This window comes from Anas acuta, chromosome 3 (genome assembly GCF_963932015.1).
Source record: "Anas acuta chromosome 3, bAnaAcu1.1, whole genome shotgun sequence".
NCBI classification, from domain to species: domain Eukaryota; kingdom Metazoa; phylum Chordata; class Aves; order Anseriformes; family Anatidae; genus Anas; species Anas acuta.
In genome coordinates, this window is record NC_088981.1 from 13,520,474 (window position 1) to 13,546,653 (window position 26,180).

At 43.6% G+C, this 26,180-nt stretch overlaps 1 long non-coding RNA gene across 1 annotated transcript; it reads left to right on the forward strand.

Moving 5' to 3' along the window:
* Nucleotides 1-238: 238 nt before the first annotated feature.
* Nucleotides 239-26,180, forward strand: LOC137853422 (uncharacterized). The gene is made up of 4 exons (XR_011094497.1): nt 239-563; nt 12,904-13,046; nt 13,124-13,439; nt 22,829-26,180. It is a non-coding gene; the product is annotated as an uncharacterized lncRNA (long non-coding RNA).

The following is a 26,180-nucleotide window of genomic DNA, read 5'->3' on the forward strand; positions in this document are numbered from 1 at the left end:
GCTCCAAGTGGCTGCTCCCCATATCCCAGCTCGTTCTACGCAGGAGCAAGGGAATGCTTAATTCAAATGAAACATCCAAAAGAGGCCACTTCTCTGTTTTTCCATAAGGTGCCAGTGAATAGACTGTGTCAGAAAATGTATTCTGGGCTCCATGGGTAAGTGCTTTAATTTTGGGGTGGAGGCGCACATAAGAATGAGATTGATTCTCTGCTTCCAGTGCAAATTCCTTCGTAATTGAGCTGCTATTAGCAACTCCGGGGCGGTGCACTGTGTGCTTTTACGGGCCAATAATAGATGTCTGGGGTGATTGGAGGCAATCAGCTTTCAGCCTGGAATCTTACAAAGCCCCAGATGTGTAAAATAACAGGCCACTGAAGTCTTCCCTACTCAGACTTATAAATACCCCATGCTCTAGGAAAGCAGGCCAGCTGCTATCTTAATGGGGAACAGGCAAAACACCTGTGGGCATGGCTTGTATGGCCTGGGACACTGCAACCTGGATCAGAAGGGTTCTCCTGGGCTTAATTGAGCCAAATTGAGTGGTAGTGGGTGGTATGAAAAAGGTGAGTCAGTGGGGCACAGTAGATGTGCAATGGTCTGACAGTACCAAGTAATCCCGTTGTGGGTGTTGTGTGCTCAAAATGTGAGGTTTTGCGTGTTTAAAATGTGTCTGTTTTGTTAAAGTAGGCAAGCCTTGTCACAAATATGAGGCTCGTGGCCCATCTGGGATCCTACGTGAGTACATTTTCTACTTTTGGGGGATAGATGTTAACCCTGAACCAGGAGTAGAGGTGAGACTTGTTCAGGATTATGCATGGTGTCACTGAGAAACTCATGGGTCCTGGAGACCAGCCATGCAAAATAGTGTTGAATTTATGCTGGGCTTGGAGGTGCTTTCTGTGCTAACACAGTCTTTGTGATTTAGCATTGCCTGGCACAAACAAGGACTTCTTGCTGCTGCCTCTCTCCTGATGCCTGGGAATGGGCCAGACAGGTTGTGGTGTTCTCTGTATGTGCTCAGCAGCCACAGGTGCCCACAAATCACCACAGATGTGGGGAGCTCAGCAGCGGCGTTCAGAGTCACTGCCCAACAGTGCAAGAGGGCAGCGTGTACAACAAATGGGACAAGCAGGATCCTGGGCTGAGCCTGGGCCCCAGTGCTGCTGCCCTCATGTTTCTCAGAGAGAAAAAACAACAAATGTGCTCCATTCCCCAGCAGGCAGTGAGCCTTTTGACTTTGAACCCTAGCAAATGGGAGAAATGATGGATGCTAATATAAAAAAGATTCAGCTGATGGAGAGAGCAGAATAGGGAGGCATTTAGTGTTTCTCAAGTGAGAAATCACTAGGGAAAAGGGAAGCAAACTGTGCTTGAAAATAGATGCTGACGTGTTTAAAGCCAGAGGAGAAACCGAGATCAAGGTATTCTCCATCCTGGGAGTGCAATGAAGACAAATTTCCAATACTTTAATAAAAAGGAGTCTATTAACCATAGCCTATGCTTATCAAGGGCAGCCAGTTGAGCTGTAGTGGTGTGAGATGGATAACTTTGCAGTTTTTCCCTGAACTGATTTTGCACAATGTTGTCAGAGAGGTGCAGCCCTAAGATACTCCTTACTCAGCAGAGCTCTACTTCAACCAGAAAGGGGCTTGTGTCTCTGTTGGTTTATGTTTTTTCTTTTGCATTACTAGCTAAAATCTAATGAATGCACAACTCAGTGACAGGTCACCATTCCTCCCATGCCTCCGAAGCAACATTTTTCTGACACACTGCTAGCTAAGATGCTGGTATTCCTCCAAAACCCAACATTGTAATCAGCAGAGGAAGAGAAAGTTGGTGTCAGTGGAAGGGGAGGATATAGGACAATTCCAACCAGGAAGAAGTTGGCATGTGTACTCTTTCCTGAGGACACGCAAAGGCTAGTGTGAAGAACTGAATTTGACCATTGGTCTTCCCGCTCCTCCCACATTCTCACCTGAAATTCTATCCATTCCTCAGAGCCTTCATGGATCAAGTTCCAGCTGAGACCCTGGGGATGTCAGAACAAGCAGGGAAGAGGATGATTATGAAGACCCTACCTGGCTTGCTGCTGGGTTTCTTTTGAGTTTAGAAGTGTAAGGATTTCTACATAAAAAAAAATAACTGCTATTTTAAAGGTAATAATTCTACTAATAGTCTAGTTATTTAAGAGGGCTTCCAAGTCTGAACATAGAAGCATTAGCCTGTGGGGTGGCAGTGATTAGGAGCTTTCATTTTTTTAACTCTTTACAGAAGTATTTACTCAGTGTAAAAAAGTACTATTTTCTGTGCCATACAGTGTAGTTAGTAAAGTCAAAATTTTGTTTGAGAGTGTCTGTTGCTGTTTCTTCTGTTGTTTCTTGTGTAGCAAGGTAGATTTTGATTGTTTGATAGAGGCTTCTGCTTGTAAGCAAGCAAAGAAGTGCCTTGCAGTTGAAGAGCAGGAAAGGAGCAAAATGAAACCTGCGCTGGTCTCTTTAAGCTATAAAAATAGATAAAAGCATAAATCTGAGCCCATTATGGATCTGGAATAAATGTGATAAATCAGAGGCAGCTGGTAATGTAACAGTAATGCATGTTTGCAATACAATCACCACATGATATTTAAAGATAAGTGTCCATTTGCAAAGCAATGATGAAGCAGTTCCGGATGCCTTGAGGATCACCTTGCAAAACTTCTAGGTGAAAGGAAAAGGTCCCCGTGTTGGATCTGAAGGAAGTGTCAGAGACACTGGAAGGTATGAAAGACGGTAAAATGCATTTTCTTGCCCAACAAAGCTAGCTTGAGGGATGAGGAATCTAAGTTTATCTCCCCAGCTTGTGGCTCCAAAATATGTTTTTGAGAAGTTTTCTGGGGTCCTTCCAAGCAAGAAAGATGATGGTTTGGTTGTAACGCCGGTGGATTGAAATTGTGCCCAAAAAAGTACCGTGAAGTGCTCATAAAGCATTTAGTAAATATAAACATCAGTTGTGATTGTGATAAGATGAAATGAAAGCAGTAACTAACAGCCAGAATTAACAACCTAAAATTTCGTGTTGCTCTATAAACCTTGGGCTAGGCAGTGAAGCAATGAACAGGGCTGCATAATTACAGCCATAAAAGTGCGAGTGTTCTCAGCACACTCAGAGCAGAAGAGTCAGATGAATACTGCTGAGCTTGGGAAGCTGTTAATTTGTTTCGTTTCTGTAAATTTCCATCCTGTGAGCTGTCTCCTCAGCTGGTAAACTCACTTACTTAACTTACATCCAGTGGAGTTCTGGGGACCTGCATGCAAGGCAATGGCTCCTGCAAAATGAAAGCAGAGGTAACTATATTACTCAAAGATCTTAAGGCTGGAAGGGGTTATTATGAAACTGCCCTCCCTTCCAAAACAATTCAAGCCTTGAAATTTCACCCAGCAATTTCTGTATCAGTCCCATAGCTTCTGATTTAGCTAGGATGCATTTTTAGCAGGTTGGCTGTAGACCTCAAGTGATGCTGATTCTACTGTGTCCTGAAACAAGTTGTCCAGTGATTGATTTACTTCACTGTTAGATATTTTCAGCTTTCAGTGTTGAACTGTATCTGCATTTTTATTTTATTTTTTTTTTTTTTGAGATGGAAAAGCTCATACTTAGTAACTTTTATAACCCATAGTAAAATAAACTCTTAGCTCTTACCTGTACTAGAAGCTTGGTCTACATTTTTCATACATAAAGCATATTTTCCAGAATGCTGAAGGGCTTTTTTTTTGCTCTTTTGTGAACCATTCTTTCTGCTTTAACCTCCATCTGGAAATATAGATGGAGGATCTGTTACAGTCTAAAAGTACTACTTTGTTCCTATCTGATATTCCATAGGACTGGATGAGAAATATTTTGCCTGGAGTTTTTGTAGCAGCATTATTTATTCATTTATTTAAATTTCTATTTGTTTCTTCTGTAGTCAAAAATTTATTTGGGGGAGGTCTAAATTTTTGCTGACAACTGTAATTCTGTGAAGACAAATATTTCTTGATGAGCTCTTTGCTCTCCTCTATCTCCTTTCTGCTTCTGTTGAGGTTTGTAAGACATTGTCAATTGGAAAAGTGAAATAACTGGGTCGTTGTTTTCCTTATTATTTCATTCATTTTGTGGTCTTTGTGGTCTGTCTTTGAGGTTGGCTGGCATATTCCCAACCAAAGTAAATAGCTCATTAACAACCTTAACAACACTAGCTAATGACCTTTTCTTCTGGAGCAGGTGGAGTTTGAGTTGCTGCGTGTGATCACAGCACTGGTTGGTCCTGTCTCACACACTTCTGCTCTGGAACCCCACTGCATGGTTTACAATGCTCAGGAGAGATGCCCTGATGAAACAGAAAGTTCACATCTGAATTTTCTTCCTCCTTGTTTTCTCTGTTCACCAGGAGGGTTTGGTCTCACACTGAGTGTCATGTCATGACTCAATGATAAGTATATAAAAGGTGTAGGACTGGAAAACATCATTGGTGTAATTCTATCCAATGCTCTGCTGTTGTAGATAACTATCTTCTCCATCTCCCTGGACAGGCTGAGATACATCCTACATTCACTAGTCATCTTGGAAAGCTGGTCCATAACATCCTGATATTAAGATGATACATCAAAGCTTCGTCTTGTGAATAATAGTGATAGTGTCTTTCATCCCCTTGGTAATGGACTTAGAAATCAGAGGGTAGAAAATGCTGTAGAAAACCTAAAAGCTAATGCAGATGCATGAGGAGTTGACAAGCATCACTAGATCTGATTAGACCAGTTTTGAGCAGAGGAATGGGCTTGATTTCTGGAGGTCCTTTCCAACCTAAACTGTTCTAAAATTCTGTGTATATGAGCCAATTGACGCTCTGTTGGTATTTTGACATTTGCATAATTTTATGCTGAAGCTGGCAGTTGTATTTGTTGGATTCACTTAAGCAACTGCCTTGATATTTTTGTTAGTTTCATTTTTTTTTTCTTAGTGAATTGATAAAGAAAAACTTTAAAAACCAAACAGATTAATTAGTCAATTCCTGCCCCATGCCAGATGATAAAATGACCAAGGTGCTCCATTTCTGTTACCTTAACTAGTAATGTCTCAAACCCTTTAAGAGAGGGACATTTTAGGACCTAGGCTGGTCTCCCTTTTCTTCCACCTAGATCACTCAAATCCAGAGCCACTCCACCTTACATGTGTTCTGGTTCAGACTCCTGTCCTTGGTCTTTCTTATTCCCTCTCCCAAGAAATGTGTGTCAGGAACTGCTTATTATATGTTTGTCCACCCTCCAGGAGCTGCAAGGTGTTACATGCTCATGTGTGGTCCTCTCCACGGACTGAAAGGAAATCTGGAGTGGTATCTGGAGCATCTGCGAGGTGAGGCTGAACAGCCTGTAGTTCCCTGGGTATGTCCTTGTAGAAGCCCTTCTTGTTGTATTCGATACCCCTCACCAGATTCAATTCCAGGTGGTCTTTGGCTTTCCTGAGTTCATCTCTGTACATTCAGACAGTGTTTCCATATTCCTCCTAGGTTACTTCTTTCTGCTTCCAACTTCTGTACACTCCCTCTCTATGTCTGAGTTTTGCTAAGAGCTCCTTGTTATCCATGCAGGCCTCCAGACTTGCCTGACTTTCTGCTTGTTGGGATGGGCTGTGCTTGAGTTTCAGTGAATCATAAGCCTCTACATTTGGGAACAGTTTAACCTGATGTTTCTAATTTTTATTTTTTTAAGTCCTTCAGTTCATACTTTTGATTTGTTTATTCTCCATCACAGTTAGACACATACCTAGAAGAACAGAAAGTCGACATCCTGGTGTCAGTAGACTTCAACATCTAGGACTTTTTTTTTTTTAAAAAAAAAAAAGACTTTTTTTAAAGTGTACTTAAGTACTAAAGTAGGCAAGCCTACTTTAACAAAACACTTTTTTTTTAAAAAAAAAAAAAAGAGAAGCAAAATCAGCAAACACAGATTTGGTCATGAGATGGCAGACTTGTTTGTGGAGAGTAATTTATGCCATACATAAAAAAACATTTAGTTTTGATTTGATGGGCAAATCCAAGTTTGTCTGAATTTACCCTGATCTCTAAAAGGGCTATGGCAATTTTGATCAAGTCAGCATGCAATCATCTTCAGATTTATTTTAACCCCATATGAAATGTCAGAAGAGCGGGTGAGCTGCTTGATGACCTCACTGTTGTCTGGGTTTATCTGGATTTCAAATCCTGTGTAATACTGCAGTGTGTTGGTTGTGGATAAGAGTACAGCATGAGAGGCTTGCATCCTCCTCCATGTCTGGATTTTCTGGTTTGTACTTTTACACTTTTTTTTTTTTTTTGAGAGAGAGCTTACTCTGAAGAATGTGATTCAATAATTTAAACATGGATGAAGATGTCTCTTTCCGGCAGGTCTGGTCTTCTCTGCCTTCCTTTTTTTAGTCTTCAAAATATACTATGAATGAAATTCTCCAGGGAGTTTTTGCCTTCGCCTTACTCAGAACTTGTTCATTGAGAGAAAGAAATGGTGTAAATAACCCCCCAGCACAGGCACCCTTGCTAAGTGCCTTCTAGCATTTTTCTCTTAGAACTTAATTTCTTCCCCTTTTTCTGAAGGGTCTGCATGCGTGCACGCAGCCATGTCTCTGCCTCCTTTTTCTCTCCATTGATTTGAAGGCAGCATTCACGCTGAACTCAGAAGCCTCTGTGCTCCCTTTTATCACTATCTTCATCATGATCAAATGAGCCCTTATGGTGCACAATGAGACTTCCCTGCATTGTTAATAACAATTCAGACCTATAGAGATCCTGTTTGTTTCTGGCAGGGGAAATCTATCTGTGATGGCTCAGGAGCAATTGTAGCCCTCTGTGCTTGTAGACGAGCATCACTCAGTTTTACAGATGCAACAGTTTTACACAGCCCCTGCCACCTCAGCCGGGTAAGAACAACACAAAAGGCAGAAATATGTTTTTCAGCTTGGCTGAATCCGGAGCCTTCAGGAGGTGTTAGTGGGCCATTGCAGGGGAAAAGTCTGCAGTGCAGTTGCTTTGAGTCGTACCTGATGTTCAGACAGCTAAAGACACTTAATTAGCACTCTGCTTTCTTTAGCTTCTATGAGCATCCTATAAATCACTTTCAAACAGGGAAATTGGGGCTGACTCTCAGGCCAATCGACCGACAAACATCCAAGGAAGATTTGCGGTGTCTTTTCACAAGTAATCATGCTCAATTTCAATAACTGAAACGTGGAGGTTGTTTGAAATGTGCATTTTATTCATGTTTCATAAATACAACCTGCTTGCAAGAGAAGTATGCATTAAAAAGATGCTGTAATTCAAAGGTATTTATCATGGTTTCAGGTTGCTTTTCCTTGAGACATTGAAAAAAAAACCATCCTAGCCTGCAGCAGATTCTACTGCTGCTGCCTATTAAGTATGCTAAACCATACAGTGGTTTAAGATTTTCATGCATGCTATATTTCACAGCTATAGATGGCTGAATTAAGCAAAGAAAAATCATTTTCCTCTTTCTTATTTTCCTATTAAGATGGAGTATTTTTACTTCCAATGTATTTCTAAAGCTTTTTTTTTCTAATGGGAAGATTTTTAGCTGATTTAAGATTGAGCAAGAAAATGAGTAAAATAAGAATAGACCCGGGTTACAGTGATAGTTCAAAAATTTCACCAAAATGGTTTTGACTTCTTTTTTATTAGATTTTTGGAAGTAGGGGGAAACATCTAGTCTCTGTGTTGTGAGCACTTTTTAGGTTTCTGAGAGAAGATCTCATAGGGTCATAGAATATCCAAGTTGTAAGGGATCCACAAGGATCATCGAGTCCAACTCTTGGATCTCCAAAGGACGACCCAAAAAAATCAGACCCTATGTCTGACTGCTTTGTTGAAATGCTTCCTGAACTCCATCAGGCTGGGGGCCTTGGCCACTTCCCTGGGGAGCCTGTCCCAGTGCCCAAGCACCTCTGGGTGCAGACCCTTTCCCTAACCCCCAGCCTGACCCTCCCCTGTCCCAGCTCCATGCCGTTCCCTCGGGTCCTGTTGCTGTCCCCAGAGAGCAGAGCTCAGCGCCTGCCCCTCCGCTCCCCTCGTGAGGGAGCTGCAGGCCGCCATGAGGCCTCCCCTCAGCCTGCTCTGCTCTGGGCTGAGCAATCCAAGTGACTTCAGCTGCTCCTCACATTTCTCCATGCTCCACACACTTCCTCTTTAGACTCTTTACCATTTTAGTTGCCCTCCTTTGGGCGCTCTCTAAAAGTGATGCTTCATGTTACAAACATATAGTCAGAGCTTGCCACATCATACAGTTGTTTCAACCCTGCTGCCCCGTAATGAGGAGGAACATTTAGGTATAGCTCTGTGTGCAGAGGGAGAAATCCTGGCTAGCTCCACAGAGGGCTTTTCCATATCATATGATGTAGGATTTAATTTGTCTGCTTCCCCCCAGACAACTCCTGCAGGAAAGCCCTGTTGCCTGCCCAGTCTTGAAGAAATTCCCCCCTGAATCTTTGGGAAGGCTGGCACTCTTGTGGTGTTTTTTTCTCAGTTTCATGTGGTGTCCAATCTTACAGGAGTGGATGAGAGCCCAGCTCTGTCTCCCACCATGCTGGTGTGCCAGGTTTGGGTGTATGGACTTCACTGTCCTTGGCCAAAGATGAAAGATGGCCCTGTTGCATCTCAGTCTGTAAGACATGTGGATGGGGATAGTGTAACTGTCAGCTTTTTTTTTTTTTTAATAAAGCCTCTTACTTGATCTCCCACATAGTTGAGAGAGATTTTCCACACATGCCCCAGTGTGATGAGTTCATTGTTCACCAACAATGAAGGCCTGATTATAATGAAGATGTGGCACTTGATACTTAGAGTGGGGCAGTGAGCGTGCTTGTTTCCGCACATCCTAGTGCAATTTAGCCTTGCTTGATACCGTAACTGTTTGGTATCTGCTGGAAAACATGGCCTGCATGAGTAATGCTCATTGCAGTGGGAATGCTGAAGGGAAAATGAGACAAAGATGTGGATGGGAGACAACTTGGTCCCAAACAGACAGTTGATGAGAAAGGACCAAGCAACAAATCTTCCTGAGAGCCTTGGCCCTGGCTGTGCTTGTAAGAAGAGCTCCAAAAACTTGCGTGCAGTCATCTTGGTAGTAAAGTTCCTCTGCTCTTTCAACTTTCCTGTTGTACAGCTCTATGACAAGAATGTTAAATCCAAAATATGTGAAAAGGAACGACCACTTGGCCATACAGTGACTAGTTTTCTTTTCACATGCGCTGCTTTTATTTCAGCCTCTTTAGGGCTGCTCTAAGTCATTTTGATTATTGGGCAAATTTGCAGCAGAGATTGCTTGTGCTACTGTAGATCTCATCCATCTTTGGTTGCCTTGTCTGTGTTGCAGCTGTTGGGACCAAAAGGAGAGGGATTGTGGTGTTACAGCCACACTGACCTGCAGGTTGTTGGGGGAGCAGCTGACACAGTGGGAATGGTACTCTATAAAGGATCTGTACAGAGTAGCACAGAGCCCCTAATTTCACTTATATCATCTTCTCTGATGGGACAAGGGTCCAGGAACAGTGAGGTCTACCTGGTAGAGGGGAAGATCCACCTCACTTTTGAGGACCCTAAAGGCATGTTCTGTACAGCAGCTGGAAAAGGAGAGGACGGTCTCCATGGTTGGGTACTCCCTTTGGAAAGAGGGCTGTCTCCTCAAAGATGAGCTTCTGTGCAGCAGGCAGGGGCAACACCATCCCAAAAAATCAAAACAGAGTGGCTCTGTGTTGGAAGATGACCCAAACACTCACCACTCTGCCTGCCCTACAGCCTGTTGTGCTACCTGCAGCACAAAGATCATCTTTCCACTCTCCTCATGACCTTGAGGCAGTGAAAATGCTTCCTATGGGCACATAGATATGAAGAGTACGTTGGCGAAGTGAGGCCAAAAAGTTGAACTACAGGATAGTGTCAGATAAGGGTCACTTTGTAATTTGCTGAGGCTAAGCTTGTGATGCTGGAGTGCATGCTACTGAAAGCTTCCTGCGTGCATTTTGGCAAAGAGTTTCAACTTTCTTACTGAAGGACTATAGGATGCTATTTTTCTTCCCTTTCCTTACTGTATTTCTTATTTTATCTTTTTTTTTTTTTTTTTTTCCTTTAAAAAGCAACAAAAACAAAGGAACAAAATTTTCAAAGCAATTCAGTCTGGCAGTCCCAAGATAACTGTTAAACTCACCTTGGAAAGATCCACTGGGTTTAAAGGAAACATTTGGCATCTTCTTGCTGCTTTTCTTAAGGAAAGTCTGCCCTTTTTGGTTTGTTAAGCACCTAAAATGGCTGGATGAGATTACAACGCTTTCTTTTAACGATCCCAATAGAGGTTGATGCTGCATTTCCAAGGCATATACTGCCCATCTTGTAATTGGTAGCAGACAATTGACAAGCGAGTGTCTCATTTGGGGAAAATTGCAAATTAGAACAGTTACGATGCTGCAAATTAGAGAGATGTAGCATGTAGCCCATTATCCCCAGTCCTGCCTGTGTGACACAGGGCACTGCTGAGGCTTGAATATCACTGAGACATTCTGGGTGACATCTCTGGGTGTTCCCCATAAGCAGCCAGGAGCTGTGCGTGAGAGGCTGGGTCTGATCTGCAGACTCCGTATGGTTACAGACCTGTGTCAGCCCAGAGGAGATGGGTTGTGGATGGACAGGGCAAAGCTCAGATGAAATCAGGGTGTATATGGTGAGGGTGTGGGTGAGGTCCTGCCACAAAGCTCTCAGCAGCATGCTGTGTAGACTTTGCAAGGACTGATTTATCGGCTACTGTGTCCCTGCAATTGTAGCGTGTCGGATCTGTGGAAGCTGAAGTTCCCCAGCCTCCCATGGGAGACATCCACGACATTTAATGCTCACTGGGGCCCACCAGGGCATGGTGCAGAGCCCTGATGGTCCCGTACAGCAGTGGGCTAAGAGCCATGGTCACACTGGGAACATAATACTTGGCAGTGGAAGAGGGACTTTGGGGTGCCTATTGTACAGAGGCCAGGCCAAATCCAAGGACTGGCTCCTGGCTAGTTCCAACCTCTTTGCATGCCTGCTCTTCTCTATTAAGAGCTTAAGCCTAATTTCTCGTTTGAATTTGCCTACCATCCACTTCAAGCTGCTGCTTCTTGTGCCTTTTTGTGTGAGATTGAGGAGCCTGTTTACAAGAGAGCATTTTCTCCCTGTGAAAGTATTCACTCCCCCTAATCTACTCCCCTTGCCTCCTCCTTTCTGAAAAGCATTAGCTTATGATTTCTGAGCCTTGCCTCTAATGCACTTCCCTCCCTCCCCCTAATATTGTTTTGATACCTCTTTTCCACTCTGCCTTTGAATTTTCCGTGCTTCCTTAAACTCCAGATGCCAGAAAGCTGCATAGTATCCCAGGACTGGTCTCCTTGTCATGGCATGAAAAGTAAATGCCACATGCTTGCTGTAGATTGTATTTCTTTGCCAAATCCTCCTGCTGGGAGGTCGCATTCAGTCCTGGACCATTGCAACCCCCATTTCAGGGCACAGTCCCTGTCTTACGCGTTTTGACGTGCTAGACACACGACTTCGTACGTTCAGGCTGACTCTGTGAGAGTGCTGTGCTCTTTCTGTAATCCAGACTCATTTGCATGGCAGCCTCATCCTCTCAGGCAGTCACTCTCTGCTGAACTGCTGGTATCTGCACCACCTGCCAGTTTTGTCTGCATCGGCTTCCAGAGCACAGCTGAAAGCAACAAACCATTCGGGGAATGTTTTTGCTCCTCAGGCCACCTCGCTAGAGCCATTCCTGTTTAATGTTGGTTTCCCCTGACTGTTTACTGCTTGATATCTGTCAGGTAGGCAGTTCTTAATCTGTTTAGTGCTTTATTGATGCTATATAGTACAATTTTATTTTATTTTTTTAAACCAAATGTCATTTGAAACTAAGTCAAAAGCCCTCCAAAGATCTAAGCCTATTACTTCTGGACAGTTCCCTTTATCAACCAAATTTGTAATCTCATCACAGAGCAAAATCAGGTTTGTTTGACAAGCCCTATTTTCATAAAAACAGATTAATTGGCCTGGTTGTATTCCCATCTTTAATTTTTTAGTGAATGAGCCCTGTATGGAGATTTCTATAATTTTGTCCTGGATTGATGTTACCTATCCATTTCAGCCTGCTTGCCATTTCGCAACACTGACAAGACATTACCACCCTCCAAGGATGCTGGGTGAGCTGTGATGCTCTGAGATAATGAAAGAAATCATTTCTCAGAAACAAGACTCCCAACTGAGCTTAAGTGCAGGGAAACAAAGGTTCCTATCAGAGGCAGTCTGAAGGGCACAAGAGCTGGGGTAGGGTATCATCTGGGGTCCTCTACCTGCCACTCTTCCTCTGGAGCTGGAGATGAGCTTTTAGTCCTATAATGTATGAACTGATATGCAGAAAGACAAACAGACACATCAGGAGACTTGCTTAGCTAGTCAGAGGAATCATGACCTGACCTGTTTCATGCTCACCAAAAATGGAGAGGAACTGAACTGAATTCAGCTCTTCTGTAGGAAGAGCAAATTCAGAGCAGTGGTTTTATAGCACTTGAGGGCTTTGGCCTGGGGTGAGGATGCTAGGCAGTTATTGCAATAAAAACAATTCATGGGGCCACTCTTCAGTTTATAGCTATGCTTAGTCTCCTAGAATGAGTAAACCAGCACCAAACATAATGAAGGCTCTGACTTTGCTCAGAACCATGACATTAAATATAGCTTCTTGCCATCTTTACCCTTATTACCTGCCCAGAATAAAGCCAAACCCAACACATTAACAGTGACACCGAGAAGCCCGCCTTAACAAGACCCTGCTCTTCTAAGAGCTGTCAATAAAGATTACCTTTTGTAATGCCTCACAGGTAATCTGCTCCCTGCCTGCCTGCCGGGTGATATGACAGCAAAGGGAAGATCACAGCGTGATAGAATGTAATACCGTGATCAATGCAGGCTGCCTCTTCTGTCTGATGCCAGACAGCTTTGATGAGCACTATAGAGAGGTTTGGTAAGACTGCATACCCCTGTTTTATTGTGATGATTTCTTTAAATTCAGCAGTAACCATGTCCTCTTTTTTTTTCCAGCTTTCTCTCAAAAATCACTTGTTAGTCTGACCTATTCCAATGTCCTATTTTGTCCACTCGTGATGCTCTTCTTTTGGATTAGTCTCTAGGCTACATAGAAAGGCACTGGGATAATGCCTCCCAGGGCTGCTCTGGCACTGCTTCAGCCTGGGCCATGCCTGAGCAGAGAAAAAGATAAAGATAGGTGTTGTGCTTGAATGTGGCAGCCCAGATGCTGATGCTGAGTGCAGCTGGTTCAGTGGAGCTGTTTCTCGCCCTCCTTACCATCACTGCTTGCAGTCTCCTGTGACCAGCTGTAATGCTGCAAGGCAGACAGGTATGTTCATCTTTCTAGCAGGGAAGGGCAAGAGATTCTATGGGAGAGGTGGAAATGCACTCAGGAGACTGACCAGTGATTGCTATCTCTTATAGAATAAATATTTTATTTTATTTTTCTCAAAAAGAGGTCAGCTTTTGCCCTTCTTATTTACTGGAATAGTCTTGTTTGTAATAACCCTTTCTCATTCCTAGCGGGCTGCCAACATTTGCAGATATTCAGCCTAGGGAAGGAGTAGGGCTCACAGCGGAGACATTGGAGAGCAACATCTTGCAGCTGTGCTGCTGGGGCAGGTGTTGGTGCTGGAGTCAAATGCTTTTGATATTCAACATCACACGTGGTTTAAGAAACCCATGCACAGGACTGGGTTTCTTCAGAGTTGGGCATCTTACTGTGGAAGTAGCAATTCTGAGCCATAAAACATTCATCTTGTTATTGGCAATTTCCATAAACCTCAAGGATCCGTGAGACTTGAATGCTGAGGTGTCCTCTTCTAAGAGGCCCAACCAGTTTCAGAGGTAGAAGCACATTAGATGGAAGGGGTCGGTCCTGTCTGAGGTGGCCTCAGACACACCAGTTGGAGGGTTCATACCCTGCAGGTGCTTCTAACGTCTGAGGAGTGGTGGGTGACTAATCCTGCACCAGTTAGAGGCAGCTGGAAGTAGCATGATGGAGGTCAGCACAGAGCCCTCCCCAGCTTGACCAGTTCAGCCAACAGGCAAAGTGACAAGGAGTTGAGGAGCAGGGACACAGGGAAGGTGCTTGACTGCAGAGGACGCCCTGCCTGCAGGGTGAGACGTAACCTGCCTGTGACTGATTGCTCTTCACCAATGATGAACATGGCCTAAATTACTGTCAGACAGATTATACTGATGATGTTGAGCCCAGTATTAATGACTCGTACCTCATAACTTGGGCAGCCACTGCAAACACCAGAGTCAGTGTTCAGCTAGAGGACAAGTGAGGGGAAAACACACCACCAAGCTGAAACTGGGGTGGCCACCCCCATGGCCACTTACCCAAGACTAATTTAGTAATTTAGGAAACAGAGCTTCAGGTGCATTATAATTCCTTGACTGACTTTTTTTTTTTTCAACTCCATCCAAGTCATCTCTGCTGGTAAAAGCTTTATGCTTGTCTTCAGCCAGCCAAGTACCTGAAATCTGTCTATCACTACCACAGACACAACTTTTCTGTTGATAGAGGCCTGCACCAGCCAAGTTGTTTTGTGCTGAAAACTACATCTATATAGATACTTAGGTGTCAACAGTATTTATATTGTATCTACTGTCATGTGAGAGGAAATCTGGAGACTTTCCCTACTCGGGAACATCCCTTTGTGCATGGGCTTCCTTCCCTGCATACATCTGACGCAGCCCTTTACATGCACAGTAGCTAATGTCTCCTTTCTTAAGTGTTTTGTCTGCTTAAGTGACTCTGACATAGGGTCTGTTCCTTGCTGTGTTCACATACAGCAGCTGTGCAACCACTGTGAAAGTCTGGAAGGACTTCAGCTAGTCTGTTTTATCTAACATATTGCCACTATCTCACCTGGTGCCTGAGCCAGCTGCATTTGGCCCCTGTCTTCTCACAGTGTTTATCGGCCAAACATCTTTTTCACATAGCTAGAATTGCTCACACAGGTCTCAATGGAGAGGGAAAATTGATATAAATTTCCTCTGAATGAGGCTTTGCTAATTTGCATTTTTCTCTTGGCATCACAAGGGCCTAGATTAACTAAAACAGCCACAGTGATGATTGTTCCCCTAGCAGCAGTGCTGAAAAAGTGGGTAGTCGCACTAGTCCTGGATTGATTTTGCATGGTCAGACCTTTGTGACCTTCCAGCAGTGTCATAGAAAGTTGAGGGGATATGCGTGTGCTCACAATTTATTTGATTGTTTTTAAAAGCAGAAGTGGTTTGACCAGAAGTTTTCACAATGTGTTTGTTTATGTGCTGCATATGAGTGGTAAACCAGAGAAGAAAAATGTTGGGGGAATCTTCTTAGTGCAGTCTATGCGACTTTGAATTATCTATTCCTTTTGAAATGAAGTCCTGTTGGAGAAGAGGTTTCAGATTCAAACTTACATATTTCTAAAAATATGTAAGTGCCTCCAAGCCCGGTCTGCAGTGCTGGGGTGTTAAATTCTTGTTTTCATCACTGTGTTGCCTGCAAAGATGGTCTCTACTTCACACATCATGCACTCACATCTTGGTGGACATCTGTGTCCACACTCCCCTCTCTACTCAACTGGTGTATGTTACCAGAGGCTTTGCAAATTCTCATGTGGTCTGAAGCTTTGCAACAAAACCATGGTGAACTGTATTACTTCAAGTGTCTAAACATTGAAGATTTATTTAATACTGAGAGCACCATTACTTAGCAGCTCCAAGGTCAGAGAAAGCTTGGTGGAAGTTTGGGAAATAGGTTATTTTGGCAGGCTTTTGAGAAGTATAACTTTTGGGCACAATGAAACACCACGTATATGACAGGGAAGAAGCAGATAAGGATGCAAAAACATCTATTTTTTTCTTTAAAGGAACTATGAAGGCAAATGTGACAGTTCCATTGCCAGATTGTGCTTATTTTGTTCAGCATTTGCTGTTTGCTAATCTTCACTTCAAGCTTTATCCTAAAAAACTTAATTTCCCTGTGTCTTTTTGTTTCCTTTAAGGAGCAAAACATGAAGACCAAACTTGCCTCCTCTTACTTGTTCGAAAAATAAGCTTTTGCAGCTATAAGTTTTGAAAAATTTAACTCATTAATACTTTTCTACTGTTTTAAAATAAAATTGAATAACCTAACAAGAGAATCCCATTTGTAGCCTGAAGTTAAGTTAGAAAATTAAATGCCACTTTTTGGGGGCTAGGTTTTCAGGTAGTTTAAACTGCTCCCAGATAGTCAAAATTAGCAGGACCCAAAAATCTCTGTATCTGCATAAAACCATATAATGTTATTATGCTGAATTTCTAAACTAATTTTGTCATTTTTTTCATTAGTGAAAAAAATATTCTATACATGCATAAATGCATACATATATGCACAGAAAGAGATGATTTTGAGAGAATAAATTTCTCTGTGGTTTTATTGTTGTCGCGCAAAACCTATGTATCCTAGGAGATAAGAAGATTGTCTCTCATGACTGGATTTTTACAAAATAGTGTTGGGATGAATAGCCATTATCTTAAAGAGTAAAAACACTTAGAAGAAATGCATGGAAATAAAAATGAGCATTTCAAAGTCCTCTGCAAGCATGGGCTATTTTAGCTATGGAATTTGCAGCATTCAGCTACTTCACAGTCATTAGTTTATTTGTCCTTGAACAGCTCTGGGAATTAAGAGACAACTGCTTGGTGTGCTAGTGCACTGCAGAGCATGGAGAAACAAAACACAAATTTTAGACGTATGTAAATACTCAACTCCCAATCTACCTGTTCTTGTAAGATCAGGGACCTATTTTGCCATGTGCCTTGTACAAGAGAGGGCTGACATCCCCTGGTAATCCACTTTTGAAGGCATTGGGGTCTATCAGTGATGGCCTCATTTAAGGTACTGCTTCTTGAGCACAGGAGCAAGACATTCCAACGTGTCAGAAGTCAAAGAAGTGGGACAGAAGTCTGGCTTGGCTGAGCAGGGATCTTTCTCTACAGCTTAGGTGGAAAAAATAAGTGTATGGTCACTGGAAGCGAGGTTGGACAACATAGGAGGACTGCAGAGATGCTATTTTCAATTGTAGGGATAAAATTTGTGTCCCCAAAGATCAATTAGAGTTGAAGCTGGCTAGCACTGCAGGGGACAACAAAATAGGCTTTTAAAAATATGTTTAAATATAGCAGAAAAAGTAGGAGCAGAGAGAGCATGATAAGAATGATCACCTCACAAACAGGGACATAGACAAAGAAGAGATGTTTAATGCCTTCTTCACCTCTGTCTTCAACATCAGTGATGGGCCCTAGGACCCCTGGAGCCCTGAGTTGGAGGGCCATGACTGCAGAAATGATAAATTCCCAGTCAACTTTGAACTTGTGCAGGATTAGCTGCTCTAGCTGGATGCATACAAGTCTATAGGGCCTGACAGGTTTAATCCCATGGTACTGGCTGATGTCCTTGTGAGACCTCTTTCAATTATTTTTCAATGGTCTTGGGAATCTGGAGAGCTCCCAGTCAGCTGGAAGCAGGAAAATGCTCTCCTGGTTTTCAAAAAAGGCAAGAAAGAAGACCCTGGTAATTACAGGTCTGTTAGTCTCATTTCAATGCCTGGTAAAATTTTGAAGATTATTCTGGGAGTTATCGAAAAACACCTGAAAGACAATGCAGTCATTGGTCACAGTCAGCATGGGTTCAGGAGGGAAAAGTCCTGCTTAACTAATTTAATTTTTTTTTATGACAAGGTCACCTATCTAGTTGACCAAGGGAAGTCAGTAATCTTTTTGTTTTTCACAAAATCTTTTGATACTGTTTCTCACAGTAGTCTTCTGAACAAAATGTCCAGCATACAGGTAGACAAATATGTAATGAAATGTGTGAACTGATGGGTTGGGCTCAAAGTGTTACAGTAAATGGGGTTATATCGGGCTGGTGGCCAGTCACTAGTGGGGTTCCCCAAGGCTCCATTTTAGGGCCAGTTCTTTTTCATGCTTTCATAAATTACTTGGATGTAGGACTTGTAGATAAGTTTGCAGGCAACAGTAAATTGGGAGGAGCTGTTGACTCTGTTGAGGGTAAAGAGGCCTTGCAGAGAGATCTTGATAGCTGGGCAATCACCAACCACATGAAGATTAACAGGAACAAGTGCCAGATTCTGCACCTGGGATGGCACAATCCTGGCTATATGTACAGACTGGGGGGTGAGAGCCAGGAGAGCAGCTCTGTGCAAAGGGGTCTGGGGGTTCTGGTTGATGGCAAGTTGAGTATGAGTCAACAGTGTGCCCCGGAAGCCAAAAGGGCCAACCATGCCCTGGGATGCACCAAGCATGGCATTGCTAGCTGGTCAAGGGAAGTGTTTGTCCTGCTCTGCTCTGCGCTGGGGAGGCCTACCCTTGAGTACTGTGTGCAGTTTTTGGTGCCACACCATAACGACTTAAAACTATTAGGGAGTTTCCGAAGAAGGGCTATGAAGATGGTGAAGGGTCTAGAGGGCAAGATGTATGAGGAGCAGCTGAGGTCCCTTGGTGTGTTCAGCCCAGAGCAGGCCGAGGGGAGGCCTGATGGCGGCCTGCAGCTCCCTCACGAGGGGAGCGGAGGGGCAGGCACTGAGCTCTGCTCTCTGGGGACAGTGACAGGACCTGAGGGAATGGTATGGAGCTGGGACAGGGGAGAGTCAGGCTGGGGGTTGGGGAAAGGTTCTGCACCCAGAGGATGGTCAGGCTCCCCAGGAAAGTAGTCATGGCACTGAGCTTGCTGGAGCTCAACAACATTTGGACAGTGCTCTCAGACATGGTGTTTGATTTTGGGGTGATCCTATGTTGAGCCAGGGGTTGGACTTGATCCCTGAGGGTCCCTTATTCAGGATATCCTAGGGTTCTATGATACTCACTTACACGGAGCAAAATATTTCTTGCCTGGCACTTGCATCCCACAAGGATCATGGTTCAAGTGTTTGGCTGTCAGAGCTCCGTACTGGTGCATTCAAAGCTCTCTTGCTGATGCAACAGTGGAGGAAACCAACAGACACAAAGGAATAAAGAAAAAAATTGAATTCTGAAGAAACAAACAAGTTATAGAAAGAAGTAGAAGATGATGATGTTTCAGGTCCTGCTTGTGTTTGAGCTTTTGAAATTCATAAGGACTCAACTGACACTCTACAAACAAAAGTACATTTCCCTTCACTCAATTTTTAAATTCTCCTGAGGTAAAAAATGTTGCAAACAGACAGTTCTTGGTATTAGCTCTATTGTACATGGTGAATGCATATAGCACTCCCACGCTTGTGCAGAAAAATTGAATAGTCAAAGCAGAATCTAGTTATACATTCCAGATATATCTACTGCTCAGTTCAATATATTCATTACCTGGTATTGTTCCATCGCTGCTTTCATCAATATACATGAACAGAGCAATATACAATAAAGGTAGATTGGTATTCATATGGTTATGTAGATTTGATAACTCCCTAAGTAAACTGTCAGTGGAAGTTGTGTGGCAGGGATGAGTTTCCACATTTCTCAGCAGATGGGGTCCGAGCATTGTGAAGTCTGGCCTTGTTCTTAGGAGAAACTGGAAACCTGCTTTAGCTGTTACTCTTACTCATGGGTTTGGGTCTAAAAAGGGAAGTTAGAAATGGAGATGATGAATTGCCTTGTTCATTGAACTGTGGATGATAGCTATTTAGGCAACCTGTCCCACATGTGAGTTTCAATACAAACCTAGGAAGGGCAGTGCTTGCTGCTGGCCACACAGCTCATCTAGCCACAAACATTTTGTGTAGTTTTGGATGTGAGTTGAGACTAGAAAGAAGTCCTGAGTCTTGGGGGACATCAAGGCTGGTGGCCTCCTGGAGAAAAAACAATTACCATGAGAGATTTGGTGCTTATACAGAACTGTGCCTGTGTCCTGTCTGGAGTTTGGTCATCAAAAAATTTTGCAGAAATCTATGTACGGAAGGGGCACTAAAATAGCATGCTAGTGAATCACAAAGGAGGAACTCCAGGAGAAGATTGCTGTTCCTAACTGGTTTTGGTTGAAAGGTGTATGTGGGGGTTGTGGGCTGACTGGTGTTCCGTGTTTTAAAGGTGGTGATATGGCCACAGCACCACTTTGATGGCATGGCAGAGGGCCATGTGGTAAATGTTGATAGACAGTAAGTAGGGTTGAGTTTGATAATCTGCTGGATATGTTTTTTGGCCTTTCACAGGCCTAGAGCAGCAACAACAAGCCAAGAGCAATTGGGAAGAATTTCTCTGAGTTTCATAGGTTCACAGAATGAAGTAGGTGGGATGGGATGCGATATATTCCTTTTTTAAGACAGGGACAATTTCAACATTAGGTCATGTTGTTCAAATGAGGCCTTTGCTTGCCTCTCTCCAGTGTGTCTATTTCTGTTGTGTACTAGGGACCCCCAAACAGCGTTCCAGATGAGGCTGGAGAAGTGGTATTATCTTTCATCTCCAGCCACACCACAGCCCTTTTGCACCAGCACATCTTGACATACACACACATCTTTGCCTTGCAAGCAGTTAGAGATGGATGCAGATGGTCTATCCTGCTGTTTCTCCAGCTTAGGTATTGTCCTGACTGTTTTATAGCAGATATTTCTGAATGAAAAGGTGCATGCAGAGCTCACAATGGGAAGAACAACAAAGACATCTCCCAGACAAAGTCTAGCATTTCAGTTTCTTCCACCCCAGCTGTGGGTTGCCTGTGCTGATCCTTGCTGGAGCTGTACTATATAATAATCTGTTTTATTAATATTTTTTTTTTGTATTTTGTAGTGGGGAAAGAAAGGAAAGCAAAATGGTAACTTCACAGGGCTTTGAGTGATGAATGAGGGGGAAGCAGGTAAAGATCCATTTGACATTTGGGCAGTCATCCAAAATGTTTAGATTACCCACCGACCTCTATTCATTAAGAAAATAGCTCCAGCTAAATAAAGCTACTGATCAGCATTCAGAGAGCCAGGCTCAGGGCAGAGGAGACAGCATAAGAACTGATGGATAAGGAATGGTGCTGGCGTGAGACACGGACCTCTGCACTGAGAATGGGCAACACTTTCTTCTCCTTCTTCCCCTGTTCTTGCTGCTGCCTCAAAGCATCTTTGTCAAGGTCAAAAGATGACAACGCTGGAATGACACCTGCAAGACAGCTTCAGAGACCCTCTACAAGCAGAGAGGAGGCAGGGGAACAGAAGCACGCTCCAAGCTCTCCTCCAGGATTTACTATCAGAAACATCTCGTTACACTTGTCTCACTTCTGCTTCAGCCTTTGTTTTAAAGGACTGATGCCTAGAACTTCACTGGGGTCCTGCAGAAACTAGCTTGCTCTGGGCTGAGGCAAATTGGAGCCCTTTCTGCTAGGCAACCTGTAACCAGAGGCATATCCTGGACATGCTGGCACTACTCGTGTGTAGTCTGCCTGTCTGACAGCTCTTGCCTACATGTGCAGGAATGCTGCCGCATCCCTGATTTTTGATGGCTCTGCTTTAGGAACCAACATTAGATGGTTTAATGGAGCAGGGATATCTACAGCCCTGATTTACCACTGAGGTAATGAAACAAGTGCCAGCCCCAGGGTTTCATGGGAGGTGGTAGCAAAGCTAAAGATCAACCTGCATCTCCTAGTATTTCTCATATAATCTACAAGTGATCTCTGAATGGGGCCCTCAAAACATGAGCTCATCCTTTCACCTTTGGCTAATGACAAAGGCAATTGTGTTTTTGGGACAGAAGGGTTGGCAGCACAGAGGAATACGATCTTGATGAGTAGAGATAGCTCTTCTTTTGCTGGGGTGTGAGCTGTGATAAACACCTGGAAACCCTGAGATGGTTTATTCTGGAGGGTGGAGTAATCCTACAGACTTGACAAGAGATATCCCTGACCCTGAGTTTTGGTGGCAGTGTGTGTTAGCACATGCCAAATTCACGTCAAACTTGTGCAAAACCTTGTTGAGTAGCTTTGAACTACAACGTTTTGCAATTCCAGCATTGTGTATTTCAGTTTGCAATGTTGAAATAGGATGTGCTAGGCAATGGAAGAGATCTATGTTCCCTGATATAATTTGGTGCATTGGATACCATCCAGGATGTTGAAAGGATCAAATGCCTTGTGGAGTTTAATGGAATGGAACAGAAAAGTAAACAGATAATCACGCAGAACAGAAAAACAGAAGAGAAAAAGCTGCTGTTCCAAAAGCTTAACAGAAGTCTGAGCCTGAAGCAGAACTGGGGTATCACAGAGTGTGAACAAGCCAACTTCCCACCAGCGAGTGGAAAGTCCGCTGTCCTTCCTAAAGAAGGGTTTTCGACACACACCTCTGCTCTTAGATGAGTATTTGAATTTTTCCTGACATTGTTCCCTTTTCAGACAGCTTCAGAATAGGTTCTCCAGGAAGGGTCTCCCCACTTTTTTTTTTTTTTTTAGTCCTAAAATGGAAGAGTCAAGGCTTCTGTGTGTGTTTGGGCAGGCATGGACACATTTTTACAAAGCTTTCAAATACTCTGAAAGATAGCAAAACAAGCTGCCTTTTTTTGAAAACTGACAAGAAAGAGTAGGAGCTCATACAGTCAACTGCATGGCACTATTTCTACAGCATACTGTGCAACATGTTGTGGATCACATGTAAAACTGGGTATGTTTCAGGAAAGACGTAGAGATGGGAGGAGTGGGATGGCTGCCTCATTCTGGATTCACATCTCGTCATCACACTTTCTGTCTTTATTTTCTCCTATATCTAGTCTCCTCACTACACCCTGGAGTGCCATTCGTAGTCTCAGCCTCCACGACTGCTGCAGTGTAAGTGTTATAGTCCTTCCAGCCAGAAATTCGGCCTGCTACAACTCGGAGAAAATCATCAGCAGACAGCGTGGCTGCAGCTGGTGTGGTGGAAGGGGTCGGGTGGCAGCAGAGGATCTGGCTGAGCACTGAGCTGCAGTTGCAGCTTGTGGTCTGCAGTGAGCTATGGAGATGTGAAGCAATGGCATTGCAGAAAGCAAGAGAGATGCCAGCTCCACAATCCAAGCATTGACAAGGAAAAACTACATCACTCACTGGGTTAGATGATTTTATGGCATCACAAGGCAATCAGAGAGGTGGGTCTCTGGCAAGCAGTGCTTCTTAGGTAGGTTTGGTGCATGCCACATATCTTCTGTTTGCAGTTTGTTTGCTTTTTCTTTGGCTTGCCAATATATCAGTGGCTTTCAGTAGTTCTGCAGGAGCATTTGCACAGTTCTGCAGGAAATCTGTAGGTATTTACATTTCCTTCATAGCAAAACAAACCAGAGATCTGTCTTGCTCTGAAGAAGATGAGAGCGTTATTTTCTTTCTCTCCATAAATTCTGACAAGAACAAGGAGGACAGATCTGCAGTGCTAACACAGCAACAGTGAAACCTTCTGTATTTTTCATTACAACGCTTGTCAGAGGAATGGATTCATGCAGTGCCACTTTCTAGTCATTACATTCTTTGTCACAAGAATAAGTTTTTAATCCGTCATGTGCCCTGCTGGGGCATGGTGGAGTGGCTGAGGACTCGTACTTGCTGTGGTCTGTAATTTGCCTGGCCATGGACCACCTCCAGGTGCTACCCCATGTGGAGAGAGGAGCCAGAAAGAGCTGTCGAGGGCAGCGTCCAACATGTGGCGTGGAGGTGAGGGAGGCTTTGAGCCTAAATCGGAGCCAGGAAGACACGAGCAGGGAATAAGCTGTTCGTGCTCTCTTCCACGAATGGCTCCCAGAATGTTATTTGAGATACTAACGCCACATGTGGCTCCTAAATGTTGACAGCTGGAAGAGAACGGCCAGTGCCCGTTTCTCTGCTGGGCGTGCATTTAGAAAGCCCATGTTCACTTACGAATTTGGCTGCAGGTTCCTCTTCTCATCCTGGTCAGGTGTCTTAGCCTTCCCATCTGCTCTTCTTGTTCCCTACCTGCACAAACCAGAAAGGAAACCAATGCAGTGCTGAGCTCAGTAAGGGGTGATATAGCTGGGGAAACTGGGCAAAACTTTTCTTGTTGCTCATGTCACGGAGGATATGTTTTTAGTTACATTAAAGGCTTTTGTGACAACATGATTTATTTTGTGGTATTTTTTAATTTTGAGGAAAATTGATAAAGGCATCCAAAACCATACTAGGTTTGACGGCATTACAATAAACAAAAAATAAGTTTGGGGGCAGTTGGAAGCCAGTTTTAATTTCAAAGTCTTGTTTCACTGTAAGACATCCCAGAACAGCCACAAAATTACAGGCTCAGAACTGAAACCTAATATTTCAACTGACATGATTTTTTTTTCTCTCTCTCTTTTATTTTTTATCCACTGCTAACCAAGGAGAGAAAAGAAGAATTTCTTTCAAAATAAAGCATCTATTTTCCTCGGCACTTCTTTTTACCAATGAGCTGAATGTTGCTTTTCCATTTAGTGCTGTCACTGTAGTAATAGTAGTGATAGAGACATCATATAATAGGACAGGTAGAAGAAGACCATGGAGATAATCAGCATGCAGACACCAAAGGGGAAAAAAAAAAAAAAAAAAAAAAGAGAATTGGAGTTTTCTGGAGAGGGAGAAGCCGCTATCCAAACTAGGTCAGCCTGTGTCCTCAGCTCCTGTGCAAGAGATGAATCGAACACTCCAAAGCAAGCCATCCCATAGAAAAATGTTTGTTTAACTCTGAATTTCCAAAGGGCATTTAACTAAGATTCAGCCTTTGCCAGCTAGAAGGAAACATGCCCTTCAAGCACGTGATGCTTGCTGCTCCCCTCTCTGTGGGCTCAGCCCCACATAATGGCACGGAGCCCCTGGAAGCGTGGCAAGGGAATGCAGGTGGTGAAGGTTTTCCAATCTGACTCTGGCTGTGCAACACCTTCCCAGGGAGGAAGGGACATGGCTTATGGTTATTCTATAAGCAAGAAGGGGAGGTAAGGGCTGCCTGCTGAGGCCCAAACTGCAGGCAGAGAGGAACCTGAGGGGAGGATGTAGGGGCAAGATCCCATCCTGCAGCACAGGAGTCTCGGTGCTTTTCCATGAACATAGCTGGTGATGAATATCGCCTCTCTCTGTTCTGGGAATAGGAAAGCCAACCACGCCATCTGGACTATTATGACACTGTGCATAGCTGTTTCCAAGCAAATGCCGTTAAGCCAGACTACTTGCTCAGGCCTTCTCCCAGTAGTTTTGCTACCACCTGCTGTAGTTTTCTTTTATCCCACTGCTGAAAGCACACTTGTAGTGTGAATTGGCTGACATGAAGAAGCAATTCGGGTATCTAAACACATCTTTCAGTGTTTTCTATAAGAACCTGTGGCATTGGCTGGGGTAAAGGAATATGATAAGGGACTTCCATAAGAACTCAAGCCTCTGGAGTGGCACCGGGACGATGGGAGGTCAAAGCTCCCTGATAAGGGATGTACGGGGCCTGATGCATTGGGCCCACGGTCACCTTCTCTTATCACACAGAGGAACTCATGGTCTAGAAAATGGATGTTCTTGAGAGTTTCTGGGAAATCCATGGAGAAGAGCTTGCTTCTCCTTTCTCTCCCTGGATCATTCTCAGCTCTTGGTGCCCTTTCTAAGGACAGCCCCACAAAGGGAGTAAAGCAGAAATGCAGGAAAGAACAACCAGCATCCTAAACAGTCAGCATTGCAGGAAAGCTGGGACTCAGGAGATTCTCCCAGTGTCTACAATCCCAGCCTAACCCACTGTTTGTGATTTACTGCCTAGAACAGTGGCTTTATGCCCCTTTTCCCAGAAGTGTTACATTTGTTTTAAAACATTAACCACCAGAACCACACTGTTTCTTGCTGATGTACAAAATGTCCAAATGCCATTCATGTGCTCTGCTCTAATTCATTTTAATTTTATTTCTCTGGGCTCATTACAAGAGGGTGGCTCTCGATTCTGCTAGTGCCACTTTCCTTTGAATCAGCAACAGCCATTGATGAAAATGATCAAGATATAGTTGGTTTCTTCTTAGGACCCGAACACACAGGTGTGTAGCACGAGCACCACACTACTGCAAAATGCCCTGCACTTTCTTTGTGCTGCTCAGTGACAAGGTGATCTCCCCACTCCCATGAACACAATCTTAATTG